General features: G+C 36.6%; 1 protein-coding gene across 1 annotated transcript in view; it reads left to right on the top strand.

Moving 5' to 3' along the window:
* Positions 1-13,707, top strand: part of EYS (eyes shut homolog) — a 776,683-nt gene that overhangs the window by 333,278 nt on the left and 429,698 nt on the right. The gene's annotated exons all lie outside the window — the stretch shown is intronic.

Raw genomic sequence — 13,707 nt, 5'->3', positions numbered from 1 at the left:
GTTGCCTTTAGTGTTAATTGTTGCATTTTTGCGGAACTAATGACAAAACATTTAGTGGGTAGAGATGCAGTAAAATTTCTCTAAAATGACCATGACATTTAAACGCTCTGCATGCTGTAGAACAAGTAGTTCATACTTAATATTTTGATATATCCAGCTTAAGGAACCTGAAAACATGTAGGGTCATACAACTCCACTCGCAGAAATTTTGTAGTTCTCTGTCTCAAGTTGTTTTATTTCTTCATTCTTTCTGTATAAAATGTTTTTTCCTACCCATTTCAGCCTTTGATAAATACCACATAATTCATAAGATTAGAAAAGGTACAATTCAGACCACTGAGCTCAGAAGAATGTATTTTCTACACGGAACAAAGAAGTACAGTTTTGGAAGTATCTATATAGCTGTATATCCTTCTTCAAACCACCACAAGCTTGAGTCCCTATACTTCTAGCGGAGTGATCTTCAAAATTATCTTTGACATTTCAGCAAAAAGAGGAAAAATCTATATAATTTTATATCTTAAAACTTCAAAAGCTTCCCCCTGCTCTCCAGTATTTACTTCTAACTGATGTTAAAACTAGTTATTTACTAACTGATGTTAAAACAGTTGTCTCCACCATTCTGTATACATTTCTGTAAGAATTTCGGGTTATATTCATAAAAGATAAGACAGCTGTACCTGAAGGGCTTAAGAGACTAATTTGAAAAGGAACAAGGAATCTGCAGGTGTGCTTTCCTTTTGTGATTCTTCATTATTGATTATGCAGTTTGACTTGGATTCTTTAACACATTTAACCACAAGGATAAGATGTTGGGTTTTGCTAGGGAGGTTTTGTGACTTTGCTTTGTTCTGTTTTAATTAGCTGCAGTAGTTGTTTAGTCTTACAAGTAGATATTTACTGGTACAAATTCTTTCACTAATTTTGTAAAAATAGTTGTTTACTATTCAGCGTTAGTTATTTTCTAACAAGGGTGGGGTGATATCCGGGTATCTATCAAGCACTAAAACATTACTCAAAATTTAGTGATACATTGGCAATCACCTAATTAAGACCAGTGATTTTTTTCCTCCCCTCCAAATGACATTATTTGGACATCCGCTATGCAATGTATCAGTTAGACTAAGTCTGAACAAATAATTAATCCACAGAGTGTTTGGTATAGCAGTTAAACTAAGGCTTTAAAATGAAGTTGCAGTGTTAGCAGGATCAGAAGTGAGTGAATGTAATTTGATTTCAAAGCAAGGTCTTAGAGCAAAACATTGCTTTTCTGGATGATGAAGCAAAAAGAGCATGCATGAAATGTATGGAAAACATCCAGACCTCTGAAGTAGCTCTGTGACAGTTTGAGGTTTGGCAAAATTTTTCTAGCAATTGCAATTCAAATATCCAATAGGTGTTTCTTTTATATTTAACATTTTTTGTTTGCTTTATGTTACCTACAATACAGAAAAGGTAAATATATTGTCTGAGAATACCAACTTTTGAAATTATAAATAGTAAAAGAAAATACCATGAAACTACAAAATATTAGTGTTCAATATACTGAATTTGTAGCAGTATGACAAAAGTAATTTATATAACTCTGAAAGATAAGTGTATTTCAGTTATTTTGTACACTTAAGAACAGCTTTTTTTTTTTTTAATCAGGGACAAGGACCCTTTAAAGATACATAACAGTGTATCTTTACACAATGATGGTTTGAATTTCAAAAGTGTTTTAATGTGCAGAGAAAACTTTAATCATTGACAAGAGTTGTTAAAATATAGATTTCTAAATATGAATGGAAAGTGTACAAAAAAGATACAATACTTTAAATAGGATAAGCCAAATGATGTTACTATATTTCATTTCATTTATAAAAAAATATTTTAAAGTATTCGCTTTCATCAGACATTTTTAATGTTTTTTTCTGCTTACTAAGTAATTCTAACCTCTAAGCAAAGCAGTCTTTAGACACTGATCTCTGTAGCTCTAGAAAACTGGCAGCTATTTATCTCATAAAATGTTAAGAAATCCATATTTGTATTTATTTTGGATTTACTTTATGTTGTTCGTAATTTTATTTAATTTTAAATACCTGTTTAAAAAAATACATTAAAATAATTTATTAACCATTAAAATACAACTTTTCCTCAACACTACTAAGATAAAATCGTCTGCTTTCTAACTTCGGTGGACTCTTTCAAAAAGTGATCACGGTTCAGATGATTTGTGTCAGAAAATAATTGGCAGCAACAATGGTGTTCTTAAACCCTAGGTAAGACTAATAAACCCTGGTTAAAGTCCTTACCCCAGATACTCTGGAAAATAAAATTATCTGGGAATTCAAGAAACCTTTTTTTCCCTGAAAGTGAATTAATAAAGCAGTGCTGTATTGGAGGAGAAAAGCAATAAAAGGTTAATAACAATCAACTTTTCAGCAGTACACAGTTTCTTTCCTCTGAGTTTGCTTTGTTGGGTTTTGGGTTTGTTTTTTTTTTTTTTGAAAAAATACCTTTTAAAGATTACTGCATCCCCTCTTCTGCAGTAGCCTTCTGTGTATGTTTAGTTGTCACCAATCACATTGACTAGCAAAGCCATATTAAAGGTTCAAGTGACCCAGTGACAACTTTCCATCCCTAGCTTAGTCCCTGGTTTGTTAATTGCTTAGACTGGCTGATATTGCACCATGAAACAATATTGCTCAGTTCCACTAGGTCCTCTTGAGAACACAAGATCTTATTATTCTTGTTCTATCAGCTGCTGCTGTTCTTTCAATTATATTTGCTCTTTAGCAACTACGTATATAGTATACATCATCCTTGTTGCCCAAAAGGATCTTTATAAACACACATCTGTTGCTCCTTCACATCTATGACTTATGCATACTAAAGCTACAAACTGTCTTCTTACATCACTTTAACCTCTCACTTCTGAGCACACAGCAACGTTATTATATTTTCCTAGTTTTACACTCCACTGCAAAAAATAGTGATTTATTTGAAATAACATTAAACTTTCATGTTGAAAGATGCAGGCCTGCAAAAATATTTTTGGTGTTTAGTGCTTATGTTATGCTATGCTTAGGTAGCATAGCATGAAGTCCCTAGGTATCAGTTAGTTACAAAATTCTATGAACTCTTCAGTTCTCCAGTCTGATCATTCTCACTCCATACATCCTGTCTTTGTATGGGGAAAGTCTGGCTTAATTTACAGAACTGAAAAAATCAGTGTCTGAAAGACCTAAGTAGAATAGCTCTTTACTCAAGATCACCGTTGTTACTGCTTATTGTTTGTACATTGGTGGTAACTGAGTATTAGATATAACACAAAACTAAAAGGTACTCCTGAGTTACTGAATATAAAACCTGTTTTGTCTAAATGGTTAGCCATTCGTTGGCTTCAGTGATGAATGTTAATGGTTGTAACATGAACTGTTGAGTCTGCACTGCAAATGTTATAGAGAAACAAGCAACTCTAAACATTATACTTTGTAATCTGCCAAACCTGAGATTTAATGTACATAGAGGATAGGTCTTTTGAGTAAGGGACTAAGGCTTACATAAGTCACCTTTCAGCCCTAAGATACCCTTTAAATGTCTTAATCAGGGACTGTTTATATGATTCCAGAATCCTTTGGTTTCATAAATGTTACTATAAATACAGGAAATGTATTCATAATCTAAAGAAATAAAAGAAGAATAAAAGCCTACGTCAGATTTAATTTGACTTGGTAGGTAAACCTTTGTTGAGAGAATCTAAAGATACAATGCAAACAAGTGGAATTCTTTTGACTGTGAAACTATAAATTACATGGGACTTAATCAGCAATTTAAAATTAAAAGCAAAATAAGGGAACTAATCAGTGTGTATAGCTATATCTGCATTATCACAAATCAATCTGATGTTGCATTCTGAATGGGCACTGGTACACAATCATGTAAAGAAAAAAACAAGAAAAAACAAATACATGTATATTACTCTGAGTTTGCTATTAAAAAGCCTGTTAATTAAAACACTATGATTAATTTCTCTTCAGCTGCACAGTACAGCATCTTAAAAGGAATAATTAAACATACTGTATTATGATCACTTACCCAGAAGGTCATTTCATGACTGAGGTGTTAATCACTTCTTTATAAATCTTACCATATGAACAACCTTACATCAAATTTTAATCCAGATGATTCAGACATGCTTCAAATGAAATATTTTTCATGTTCATGAAAAAATTATTTTATAGTCAAGTATAAAGTATAGTCAAGTATAAGTGTCTGGGTCACTGTGTCTGCTGCAAAATGGGTTTAATAAGAGTATAAGTCATTTGACTGTAGAATTTTTTTTTATAGTTCCTAATTGCTTCATTTGGAAGGATTCTAGGGTTACCAAGTCATTGTTGTCTTTGCTGACAGGCATGGTAATTCTTAAATCTTTATTTGTTTTATTTCTTTGTTTGAGGTTAAATAAGTAGTTCTAAGATCTCTTACAAAGACTAAAGTTTTTTTCTGATAATGTGCTGGGTTGACCTTGGACAACCAGTGGACTGCTGCCAGCTGCTCACCCAGCTACTCAGTCTCCCTCATCAACAGGAAAGTATGGCTTAAGGCTCTAGTTAGTTGACCGTGAGTCACTTTGAGAGGAAAAAGAATGTTTATGTCCTGACCTTGACTTTCAGGAGAGGGGACTAGCAGTCTAGACTTGGTACTTCAAGGCAAAAACTACTTGAGGTTATACCTTACTCTTCTATGTTCTTCCTGGCTCAGGAAATCTTTGCTGAATAGTGTTGAAAATCAGCAAGTCCAGCAAAAGTTCCTCCTCTTTTCCTTACAAATTAAGCTAACTTATAGCATGGACATTATAGTACTTCTCAGGAAAATGCATTAAGTAAATTTTCCTCTCATAAGGAGTGTGTTCACTGATCCTACAATTCCCAAAAACTCATGTGAATGTGCTAAACATTGAACTGAAAGACAGACACCACTAGCTCCATATTTAGTACAGAAACCTGGTTCTGTCAGTATACATGTTAAATTTGGTCTTGATGTGCCAGTCAGTTTTGGCTTCTCTTGATGTGTAAGTGGCAACTTGCTTTGACATCTCAGGGAGTGTACCATGAGATTCCCCCCATCTGACTCTAAATAAATAGTCACTTTAGTTAGTAATGTAGCTGCTCTCCTCCCTCTGCATATAATAGCAAGGAATACAGACAGAGATTTGATGAGTGCAGATGCAACCACTGCCAGAGATAGATGGCAGCAAGAAGCTGTAGAAGTAGCTGGGAAGGTCAAAAAGAAAAAGAAAACTTCTTTCCCTTTTCATTGATTAGATCTTGTGGGACTTTTTTGTTAAATAACTGTATAAAAAAAAAGCAGATTTTCATTGTCATATGGACAAGATGAACAGCAGGTTCTGAGGTCCAGGATAAGAAAGGCTGGGGCTCAGAACTGGCATTAAAGATAAAATACATTATGAGTTATTTAAGCCAAGGTTTTGACTTGGTTTAATATACAACTTGAATGCACCCTTATTTACTTCCAAATGTCAATTTGCACTGATCTCATAGAGAAGATAAGAATGTTAGGGCAGATATGAGATTAAGAAAATAGCTATTTAGAATTCAGGAATAATTACTTCTCTGCAGAAATGATGACTGAACCTTCACAGCAAAAAATGACTTCATGGTACTTAGTCATTTTTAGGCATCTTTTGAATCATATATTCAATAATTGGCAGTGTGAATCAGAATTTTGAATTTATACACTTATACACATTCTATTTTAGCCATTGAAATGTTATTTTGAGTGTTGGGTGGAGGTGTCAAGGTGTTGGCAGGGTGTGGAGCTGCAAGGAGCTTCTGTGGGAAGAGACCAGGGACTGAGTCCTACTGGACACAGACAGTTCCAGCTGGCTCTAATGCAGCCACTGTAAGACACAGCTGAGCTCCTCAGCCAAGTTGGTGGCACCTCTGAGAAAATGTATTTAAGAAAGGACAAAAGTTCAGAGCTACAGGGCGAAGGTGTAAAATTGAGAAGTAAACCTGTGAGCAAGCAAAGTCAGAGAAGGAGGGAGAGGAGCTTGAGGTGCTGGAGCAGAGATATCCCTGCAGCTTATGGAAGAGACCATGCTGGAGCAAGTATTCCCTTGCAGCCTCTGGAAAACAGTCCTCACACAAGCAGGTATTCATACTGCAGGCTGTGGATGACCCCACACAGGAGGAGGTGATTCTTTCCTGAAGGAACTGTGGGCTTGTAGAGATCCCGTTCTGAAGCAGGTATGTCTTGAAGGACTGGGGAGAGGACCCACTCAAAGAGCAGGGGAAAAGTGTGCCAGCAGGAGGGATCAGCAAAGAGGAGCTGATTAACCCTAACTTCCCATTCCCCACTGTCCTGTGATGCTCAGGTCAGGGAAGTAGAGGAACTGGGAATGAAGTTGAGCCAATGGAGAAGTGGAAGGAGGAGGATAGGAAAAGGGGAACGAACTGCTTTATTTCATCTTTGTTTCTAACCATCCAAAAATCTATTTTAATTGGAAATAAAATGCTAATTTTCCCCAAGTTGAGTCTATTTTGCCCATGTTGATAACTGCTAAGTGATCTCCCTGTCTTTATCATGGAATCATAGAATTGTAGAGAAATTTATTTGTAGTTTCAAAGCAATGAAGTTATTGAACAGCTAAGAATCCTATTTGTAAGAAAGGTTTCTACAGCATGTGACGTCTCTGGTCCTTAAGAAGACTCAGTAAATAACTGCCTAATTTTTTTTTTACAGATTATGCTTGAAATATACAATTCTATAGTCTATTCATAATAAGTGTTTGGCAACAGCAACTCTCACTATGTATACAAATTAAATCTGGTGATTAAGAACTTGGATGGCAGCACACTCCCCTTGTTTAGTGAAATAAAATTGGGGTTTTTTACAGATCTGTGTCTTTAGGGAGAAAAATCCTTGTATTTTGGCAAAGGATATCTAAATCTGAAGTGTTTGTTCTTCATGCTTATTACTGTCTAATTTGAATATATTTAGCACAGCAATTCTAAGGTGATTTCACCACTGTGTTCTATAGTTAATTATTATTTATCTACAGAGAGAACCAGCTTCTTTTTCTGGATTTATAGGAGTCACTAAAAGAGGAATAGAACTAGCTCTGCTTCTTACATTTGACTGCTGAAAAGAAACAGTGAGTTATTTATGAATCATAGTTATTTATGAATAGCATCAATGTAGGAAAGTGCTTTATAATGATAAAAAGAACATTGTTCATGCAGTCATGTACATGTTTGGACTTAGACCCATTTCCAATTGTACTTGTTCCCTAAAATGGTGTGATGGATTGGGAGAAAATCTCAGTTTGGTTCCGTAGATTTCCCTCCAACTTTCCTGCACCTTCATAGAGGTTACTAAATGTAACAATATTTGTAAAGAGTTTTGGATAACTTCTGCATCTTTTTCCATACATCACTCCACACTGAGCAGAACAAAGTCTTGAATCCTATATTATAATGCAAGATTATGGTGCCATGTCCCCTGACATATTCTTTCTCTTTTCATAGCTGGTCTCTTTAATATTAATAATTGATACCTAATGGAATACAAACAAACAACACCCTCCCCCAAAACAAAACAAAACAACCCTCCAAACAAACAACTAACCCCCAACCAAGCAAAAAATAAAGCAGAAGAAATATTTTCAATATAAATATGTGGTACATGAGCCATTTGTGCATTCTGGCAGTTCATGTGTTACTTTTTTGTTCCATATGTACCAGATCTGGAAACACTTGAGAACAGAGCATTTTTTAAATCATTAGGGAAGATGGAAGACAGTGATTCTTTAGACTTACACAGCTGACTAAGCCTACACAGCACTGTTAAAAATTTGCAAGTTAGCTTAAATGCTCTCCCTCCACCCCCCAAAAAAACCCAAAATTAAAAAATGCATCTGTATCAGTATTCTGTCAGCCCGTGCTGATTTGTTCTCCTTAGAGGAGTCGGTAAAACCACACACAACGCCATACTAACATGGCAAAAGTCCACTAAGCTTCCAGAGCTATTGCTGTGCACATCTTTCTTGGGGACTCTAAAGCTCTACTATTTTATGCTACCTAGACGCATGCTCATAGTCCTTTCTTCTGTTTTCTAGCTTCTAAAGTACTTGACTTCCCATGTGGATTGCATGGAAAGCCTAGTTGTGTCTCTCAAAGTAACAGATTTTGCAGAATCCTACAGCAAGATTGACACCAATCTTATTTCTATCTTGTTGCCACAAAGTGGTAATCAAAGTAATCACAGTAATAACAATAATGATGATAATAATAGCAATCCCTTTCTTTAAGAAACCATGCCTTACAAGAATAGAATCACTGTTAAATGTTGTGTCCTAATTATGGAAGTGCTACTGTGAAGTTCTGTTATTTGCTTAAGCTTTTGATCATGATCATGATTCTGTGTCATTGAATAGAATCATAGAATGGTTTGAGTTGGAAGGGACCTTAAGGATCATCTAGTTCTAACTCCCCTGCCCTGGGTAGGGAAACCTTCCACTAGATCAGATTGCTTAAAGCCTCATCCAGCATGGCCTTGAATAATTCCAATGATGGGGCATCTGCAAGGTCTCTGGACAGCCTGTTCCAGTGCCTCACAACCCTCACAGTAAAGAATTTCTTCCTAATATCTAATCTAAATCTACCCGCTTTCAGCTTAAAACCATTCCCCCTTGTCCTATCACTCCATATCCTTGTTAAAAGTCCCTCTCCAGATTTCTTGTAGTGCCCCTTTAGGTCCTGAAAGGCTGCTCTCAGGCCCCCCTAGACCCTTCTCTTCTCTAGGCTGAACAGTCCCAACTCCCTCAGCCTGTCTTCATAGGAGAGGTGCTCCAGCCCTCTGATCATCTTCATGGCCTTCCTTTGAACTCACTCCAAGTCCACAACCTTCTTATGTTGGGGGCCACAGAGATGCAGTACTGCAGGTAGGGTCTCATGAGAGCAGAGTACAGAGGGAGAATCACCTTCCTCGACCTGCTGGACATGTTCCTTTTGATATAGCCAGGATATGTTTGGCTTTCTGGGCTGCAAGCACCTATTGCCATGTTATTTCCAGCTTCTTGTCAATCAAGTCCTTGGGACTGCTCTCAATCCATTTTCTCAGCCATCCTGTATTTGTGGTTGGGATTGCCCCAACCCAGATGCAGGACCTTGCACTCGGCCTTGTTGAACTGCATAAAGTTTGCTCTGTCCAGCCTCTCAAGCCTGTCAAGGTCCCTCTGGATAGCATCCCTTTCCTCCAGTGTGTCAACCACACCACATAGCCAATTAATTATCCACCAAGTCCATCCATCAAACCCATGCCTCTCTAATTTAGAAACAAGGATACTGTGCATGACAGTATGCTTTGCACACATCCAAGTAGATGATGCCAGTTGCTGATCACTTACCCATCAATGCTATAACCCCATTGTAAAAGGTCACCAAATTCATTAGGCACAATTTATCCTTAGTGAGGCCATGTTGGCTGTCAGGAATCACCTCTTTTTTGTCCATGTGCCTTATGTTTCCAGGAGGATCTGCTCTATGATCTTGCCAGGCACCAAGGTGAGATTGACTGACCTGTAGTTCCCTGGATCTCCCTTTTTTCCCTTTTTAAAAATGCAGACTATCCTTCCCTTTTACAGTCGGCAGGAACTTCACTGGACTGCCATGACTTCTCAAATATGGTGGATAGTTGTTTAGCCACTTCATCTACCAATTCCCTCAAGACCTGCAGATGTATATGCATATGAAATATATATATATGTCTCTGTGTGTTTATATATATGTATACAGTATTTATATATATGATATTAGCACATAAGTATCTTTCTTAGGATACACTTAGATAGCATGTGTGTATGGGAACCTTCAAGAAAACTGAAACAATCCCAAGCTAAATAGATAGCAACTGAAATTGGTAATATAAATATGATCAATCAGAGCAGTGTTTCAGGGTAAAGCAGAAGTAGAATTTTTTCCTGAAGATTTTTTGAGCTGCTTGAAATGAAGAATTCAGGACTGTCCAGTGAGAACATTTGGGAGTTTGAGGTCATGTGATTAGATCTTATCTATTATGGTAAGCTATCAGATGGGAATTTACCTAGGACTTCTAAAGACAAAATCAGTGCTTCATATTATATCGACAACAAATTCAAGAAAGCCCTGATACAATTGTTAGAGCTATTTCCTAGCAGTTACTGCTAGCTAGGAAAGTCACTGTACTTCTCAGCAAATGTAACTTTGGAGGGATCTTTGAACGTATTCAAGTATGCCACTGTGCATGCTTTAAAGGAGTTTCTATGCTGTAATAGTTACCAAGGCCCAGGGGATTGAACTCTTAAGTTTCCACCCAAATTGCTCTGCTACAAATACTGTGACAAAGGAACTTTTAAGCAGCTTTAATGAGAGAGCACCACAAAGGAACATTGCACCATAATGCCAGTCTATTCTTCTGTGATTCTGCAATATTTCTTTGAGCTTTGTGTAAGTTGTAAATGTACTAAATCTTTTGTATTAAGATATTGTAGTGCTTCTAAAAGATAACATTACAAATGAACTAAGAATATTTTAATAACTATTTCTGATGGTGTGGGGTTTTTTGCTATGCACTCAAAAATACATGATCAGGAACTAGTTAGATAAAAACATGCAATTCATCACTTAAAAACCTGTGGATGTTTCAGTCAGTCACAGCAATAAATATCTAAACAATGACTGCTGAGTGATGTTTTCACTTTCACAGAAATCAATATGCTGTATATTAGAACAGTTTCTGTAAAGTTGCACTTCTTATTTTGGAAAAGCATGGCCATGGTACCATCATGGATATTTTTCTTTTTATTCCTTTTTTGATTCTTTGTAGTTACTTCTGCTGGCAGTATCTGATTTTATTCTTAACAGAATTCAGAGAAGTAGATGACTTCGTGAAGTTCACTAAAGTAGAATGAGTTGACTTTTCATGCTAAGAAGCTAGTAGTTTTCTTAGCAATTCTGTTGGGGTTTTTCCTGTTTCATAGTGGAAAAATGTATGGGGCAACTCTCCAGTTCTTACTGATTATATGACTCGGATCTGTTGTATTTCCCTGCAGTCAGCCTTAAGTACTATTCCAAGTTGCTAAGTTCTCATTTGAACTAAATAGTGAAGGTGGTGTGATATAGCAATTAAATGAACAGAATGTTGCTGCCTAAATATACTACCCAAGGCATACCTGTATTCTAAATAATACATTTTCTCATTAGTAATTAATATTATTTCCAGTTATTAAGATTATTTGCAAGTGTTTGTACTTCCCACTTGCCTGCATAGAGTCTCAGTTTGTGATTAGTAACAATCTAAACAGAAAAAAAACCCCAGCCTACCTTTTTTTCATACTTTTGTTTGTAATTTTTTTTTTTGAGGGAAGGTTGTATTTTGACTACATGTAATTAAATAACATAAGAATTGTAAAAATTTCTACCCTATGATGAACTACATGCTGTTGACAAGAAGTTTTTCATGTAGCCATGATCAAATTCTTGTTGCATTGTTCTCTGCTTCCATGCATCCATGGCATACCTTTGATTCCATGCATTTTGCCATTAACCAGGCCACCAGGGCAAGCTCCCAGAGGAAATTTCATTCTTGAATCACAGTAATTCAGGTTAGAAGGGACTTTGTGAGGTCTGGAGTCCAATCTCTTGCTGAAGTCAGTGTTAGCGATGAAGTCATACCAAGCTGCTTATGGCTTTATGTCATGGTTTAAACTAAATCTGCACAGTTCCCCCTTTGTTTCCCCAACTCCTGGAGAGTTAGGATGGAGAATCCAAAGAATGTAGCCCCCACGAATTGAGATAAGAACGGTTTAATTGCTAAGGCACAACAGAAATCACTACTGCCATTACTACTACAAATAATAATGATAAAGTCAATAACATGCGAAAAGAATACAACACCCCACAAGACACCGACCCATAATTCACTCCACCCTGCCCGGCCGAGCACCACGTGCTCCCTCCTCCATCTCCCTCCAGAGCTCCACCCTTCCAGCCCTCTCCCCCAGTTGCATCCTGGGCATCACGTGCTATGGTATGGAATACCTCATTGGCTAGCCTGGGTCAGGTGTCCTGTCTCTCCTTCCTCCCGGCCTCCCCTCCTCCCCGGCAGAGCACATGCTCAGAAAAGGCTTTGAACAAAAACACCCTCAAAACATGCTCGCTATCAAGCAACTGTTCCCAGCCCAGAAGTCAAAACACAGCACTGCACCAGCTACAATAAGGAGAAAAAATGACTGCTACTGCTCAAACCATGACACTTTATCCAGTTGGGTCTGGGAAATTTCCAAGGACAGTATTGTCCTCATTTCTGATGAGACGTTTAAATTGTAATTTGAACAATATATTACTTATTAATAGTAATTCCTTGTGTTCCAGGAAGAGAAAGATGAGTTTTTAGCTATACAGGTTCATGTATACTAATCTTATCATTTGACTATAAAAATGTGTAAGTGCATCAGTTTTAATTACGGCTAATACAGACTACATAAAGCAAGCCTAATAGAGAAGAAAATCAAACCTATAAAAGTATTCATAATATTAGGATATTCTGGAGACATTTAGGTTATAGATTGATAAAGAAGTAAATGTGAATACAATTATTTTTTACACACAGCTGTACTTACATTATTTTAGAATGATGCTAAAACATATTTTTCTTTATGACTTTACCACATAATACAGCTCTCCAATTTTCCTTTATTTTAATTTTTAGACTCTGTTCTATATTGCAATGTTAAAATGGCTACTAAATGGCAACTACACTGAATAAACATGGGTATTTCTCTTTAAGAGTATGTATTTATATTAAAATATATATGCAATATATGAAATACATCATTTATATAGACAATATAACATACCAATACATCTCTTTTCTCTATATTGATATGTATTCAAATGAGAGATATTTTGGTTCTTAGAAATTTACCTTTCACTTACGAGCTTTTAGATATCTTTTAGTATTAAAAGTTTTCCTTATTTTTAATACAGTAATTTCTCATAGTAGAACCTGTGTCCTCAAAGTCAAAGTTAAAATGTTGTAACTATTGAATTGATATTTACAGCTTGCCCAGCTGCAATGTGACCTCCTCTGGCAATATTGACAACTATGACACTTTTGTCATGATTTTTTCCAATATTCAGACATAAATTAATAGATTTTACTTGCACTGTCTTCAGCTTTATCTTGTTCTCCATCCCTTTCTTTAAATTTGTTCATCTGTGAACTGAATATAAAGTGTGATATCTTTAGATATCACTTGATTTTATAATTTTGAAATCCAGTAAATATGATATGTGCCCTTAGCAGAGGGAGGCTTAGCTGTGCACTGACCTGGCATTGCATGGGGCTCAGTCTTGTCGTGGCCCAAGATGGGCATTGCTGGTTTAATCCCTGCCCTGGGCCCAGTGACTGCTGCTTTCCCTGCTCCGACTTTGGCTCTGGGAATATGCCTGCTGGGGAGGGGTGACACCCTGCCCCCCAGTCATTGCCTGACAAACCATTGCCCGTTGTGTGCTTGGGACTAGGAAGGCTGGGTGCCAGAAGAAGGAACAGGGCTGTGACAGGGAAATGTATAAAGCAAAGACCAAGATTAAGGAAAGAATAAAATATCATGTTCCTTCAAACAAAGAGAAGAAAGAAATCCCAGTCCATCGCAGTCCT

Source organism: Melopsittacus undulatus, chromosome 3, assembly GCF_012275295.1.
Source record: "Melopsittacus undulatus isolate bMelUnd1 chromosome 3, bMelUnd1.mat.Z, whole genome shotgun sequence".
Classification (NCBI taxonomy): Eukaryota; Metazoa; Chordata; class Aves; order Psittaciformes; family Psittaculidae; genus Melopsittacus; species Melopsittacus undulatus.
The sequence above is the reverse complement of the archived record's forward strand: the minus strand, read 5'-3'. Positions and strand labels throughout refer to the sequence as shown.